The sequence below is a fragment of the Atta colombica genome, unplaced genomic scaffold (genome assembly GCF_001594045.1).
Source record: "Atta colombica isolate Treedump-2 unplaced genomic scaffold, Acol1.0 scaffold231, whole genome shotgun sequence".
In the NCBI taxonomy this organism is placed as follows: Eukaryota; Metazoa; Arthropoda; class Insecta; order Hymenoptera; family Formicidae; genus Atta; species Atta colombica.
In genome coordinates, this window is record NW_017259329.1 from 363,077 (window position 1) to 367,697 (window position 4,621).

The 4,621-nt window shown below is 31.8% G+C and overlaps 1 protein-coding gene across 1 annotated transcript in view; it reads left to right on the top strand.

Annotated features, from left to right (window-relative positions):
• The window catches only part of LOC108688393 (doublesex- and mab-3-related transcription factor A2-like), an 11,387-nt gene that overhangs the window by 1,119 nt on the left and 5,647 nt on the right, over nt 1–4,621 (top strand). The window lies entirely within an intron of this gene.

The following is a 4,621-nucleotide window of genomic DNA, read 5'->3' on the forward strand; positions in this document are numbered from 1 at the left end:
TTAATGAAAAATTAAATATTGCAAAAAAATCCTTTTACATAGCACTTAGAGAATCCCCGTAGGGCACAATTATTCGATATATTCCCCACTAGCTTAAATGACGGCCTCTATTCTCGGTCTGAAACGTTCGCACGTTATAATGTAGCGCTGTTCTTGTCGACGAATATTGCCTCCTTAATAGCGGTCCTTAATGACATTACATTGGAATGGCAAGATTTGTTTATGACCCTTTCAATACTCTCCATACGTAGTAATCCAAGGGATTTAAATCTGTTGGGAAGCTCTCAGAATGGAAGCCGAGGCGAGCAATTCGGCTTGTCTTGGCAGCCTCAGAGAGCATCTGTCGTATCTTTAATGTGTACGATTTGTATCGAAGGTCCTCCTCGGCAATTCGATGCATTGTTGGCTCGCTTACATCAACAATCGATGCTAATTTTCGCAACGATTGCCCTGGGTCATTCGAAATCAGTGTTTGAGCCTTTTCAATGACTGTGGGATTCTTCACGGTGCATTCTTTTGAATGATTCTTCGCTGGCACACTGGAACCTTCATTGAACTGTTCTAAAGCTGTATATTTTTGCCACGTCATAAACAAATCTTGGATATCTAAAGAACCGAATTATTTCCATTGCTGCGTTCAGCGCGAAGACCTTCGATAATCTCGACTCTTCGATTATACTCTGCACTTAGTTTCAACATCGTGATCATTTTGAGAATATAACTGTTTACTAGAAGTATCAGGCTTTCTTGGATGCCAACAACAATCTCTGACGGATGCACAATATAGTGGAATATAGTTTAAATTGAAATTTGTCCGGATTTTGATGACGCATCCTGTATATTGGATGTGCTACGTAAATTTTGACGACAGTGTAAGAAAATCTTCAAGGTATGTAGCACTTCAAAGAGGAAAAAAATGATTTTTTTTATTGAACTGCAGTGTAATTATGCAGAAATTTAAAATTCAAATAATTATAACTTGATGAAAGTAAGTCATGAACTAAAATTTTTTTTGAAAACTTTTAAATTGTACTTTTAATTGCCCTCCATCAAAATAATTATGAAAATAATTAAGAAACTCAAGTATGATAAGCAATTCATAAATAGATTGACAAAATTATTTTCAAAATCTGTATCTAGCTAAATTTTTAGCTACTTTAATAGAATCGTTCTTTCCCTATGAGTCTGATCCAATTTGTCATTTGTCTTTCCTTTTCGATTTTTTGTCCAATATCTTACATATCTCTTAGCACGCATTCTCCCTGAATTCTTTTTTTTTCGTTATGCAAAATAACGTCGTCGTTCTACCAACAACGGTGCCATTATTTGTACTGTTTTACGAATCTTCTCGCTGTTTAATATTAGAAAGTTTATATGAACGATGCGATCCGAAATGTCAAATCTGCGCGATCATTCGCGAATGTATGTAAATGTCACGGATCTCGCCCCGTTCATGCCGGTCGTCACTAATTTAATACGTGCGAGCATGTTATCTCCGCGCTTTGAGTGGATCGTGTAGAGAAAATGTGAAAGAAAAATGTCAATTCGCTGCACGCCCAGTTGTGCGTGATTAACAAGCTTCCGATATTTTATTTCGCACGGTTCACCTTTCGGTATTTAAAGATATACTCGATCAGAGCTTGTTATCATCATATTCTGCATCCTTTTAATAAAAAGAGAATCGCGTCTCTCTCTCTCTCTCTCTCTCTCTCTCTCTCTCTCTCCCCACAAAATGGAACAAATGATAGAAAATCGATGAGATAATGTATATGTATATAAGAATAAAAATTTCCAACTTCTGTCAACACTTTCATGGAATTCTTAATTCAATGTTTAATAGGGATGATTTTATGTGTCATGATTTTTATTTATTGTTAATTATTTTAGTCTCTATAGTTAATTATTTAGTTCTCCTTCGGAGTTGACGATGGATCTATTGAATCCACTCTCATTTATATCATAAATATTAAACAATTCAATTTTCAATATGTTATACATTTGTAAATTTGTTGATTAATTTTATTTTTATTAAAATATGTTTTGAGTAAAATATATTTACTTAAATATAGATACTAAAATTTGTACAAGATTTTATGTCCTTTTGATTCCTTAATTAGTGAGTAATCAGTGCATCATTATTTTTATATTGATTGCTATATTTTTACTCTCCGGACAATAGGTCTAATGGATCTATTATAAACCGTTTTGTCAAAAATGTCAAACAATTTAGTTTTCTTTATATTATTGTATATATCTACCTCTTAATTATCATAAATTAAATGGATAAGATCCATTTATGCATGATAGCATATGTTACAGATTTTGGCATCAGCTTCAAAAGGTCAAATGCGAGGTTTCCTTGTTTTTCCGATAATCAAGAATTTATTTTCTCTTAACACAGTCAAATACGAACGTGTAATTGCCAGACTCGAAATTCGGATATCGCATGCATAACGCTCGTGGTCTTCCCAAGAGAAGAGACAGGAGCGACAGGAGGGGGCGAGATAAATTAAATCCATTAACGCTCGGGATATAGCGTTTCATTTCTGTTTGCATAGGCATTATGACACTCGATACTTTGTTTGCGGCGAGACTTTCGATGCGGTAAGCGCGGGAGCGAGCGGCGTTTAAACGCTACCCCCTGTATCTTGAAACGAAAATAGTCGAACAGACCGAGAAACTCACACGGGTGGTTGCGGTCAAACAAAACACGCGTTCACGACCATCCATCCGACAATAATCGCCGGTGCACCACGCATAAACCGCGCAATTTTGCCGTGGAAACTTTTGCGCCGCGCGTGAACTCGATTAATCCATCGATGATTAACGCTGTCGGAAGTAATATCAAGCTCAGAGAGATATTATTGGAATTATTTATATATATATACAGTGATCGCATTAATATTCGGACATCATGATACTTTAGAAATTATTACCTTCTAAACATAATTTTTGTTGGAGTAAGAAATTTACGGTTTTTGTTTTAAATTGAAAAATTTATTATAATTATTAGAAATATAAATTTTATTTCTATAATTACATTTATATGACATATACAGTTTCGAATATATTAAACTATAGACAGAATTTTGCTTAATTCTGGTATCGCAAAAATATTCGGAGATTTAACAAGATATAATAATATAAATATATAAACGAAATGATAATAATTTTAATACTTTATTGGATAATTTTTTGTTTAATAACATGTTGCAAACGTTTAGGCATGTTAGAAATAATTTTTTATTAAATAATCTGGTGTAATGTGCGTCCATTCGTCTTTTATCATCATAATTTTAATTCTTTTGATCTTATAGACGTAATCCAAATGTTACGATCTAATAAATTCCAAATTTTTTATGGGATTTAAATCTGATAATTATAGTGGAGGATGTAATACTTTTGGACAATTGTATAATAAATATTCTTCACTATTCGCGATTTATGTTTTGGATTATTGTTGATAAAATTTGAAACTACTTCGTATATTCATATTATTAGCACTTTTTATTAAATTGTCTTTTAGAATATTATAATATTTAAATATTTATTTTTATCCAAAATTCCATCAATGAAAATTAACGGAATAATTCACTTCTTTATTTGAAATAACTCCAAATCATTAAATTTCTACCGTCGTGTTTCATAGTTGGCTTCAAATTTTTCAGTTTGAATTCTTTGTTTGCTTTTCGCCATATCATTTTCCGTCCGTCAGATCCAAAAATTTAAATTATTTGCTCTTATCAGCGAATATTACATCATTCCACTATATTTATTCTTTAGAAATAAATTTCTTGGCGAAAATTAATCTTTTCTTCGCTTCATTTATGAACGGCTTTTTACGAGCAACTCTACTCTTGTAACCACTTTCTTTTATGCTCGACGAACTGTATCAGATGTGACCTTCTTGCTAATCTTTTCGTATAATTCTGAAGTAAATTTTGTAGCACTTAATCAGGATTATTATTTTCCTAATAATTTTACGTTTATCCCGTGAGTCAAATAATTTTGATTGTCCTTTCTGAGCTATTGATTCAATGCGATTTTCACGAACATACCTTTTTAATATCTGCTATCGCTACTCTTATTCAAATTTATTAATTTATCGATTTCTCGATATGATTTGCCTTTTTTATAATGAAAAATAGGCGTTTATCAAATGAACTATTTTTGCTTTTACGTCTCATTTTCACTTTTAACTTGTGTGATCTTGGGGAAATTAAGTTAATTAATTCAACATGAAATAAGTCACATATTTTGTATGACTTACTTCACGGTAAACAAGTAAGGAATAAACTAACTTGATTTCTGAGAGTCAGTAAATATAAAATATATTGAGTATCCAAATATTTTTGCGATTCTAAAATTAAGGATTAACTTATTTAATATTTTTTACATTAAAAACTATATTAATTAAATAAAGAAAATTAATGTTTTTTACATCCGTAATGAACATTTTTAATGATTAAAAATCCGTAAATTTCTTAATCCTATAAAAACTATATTGAAAAATAATAATTTCTCTATTATTATGTTGTCCAAATATTAATGTGAGTCACTGTGTGTGTGTGTGTGTGTGTGTGTGTGTGTGTGTGTGTGTGTGTGTGTGTGTGTGTGTGTG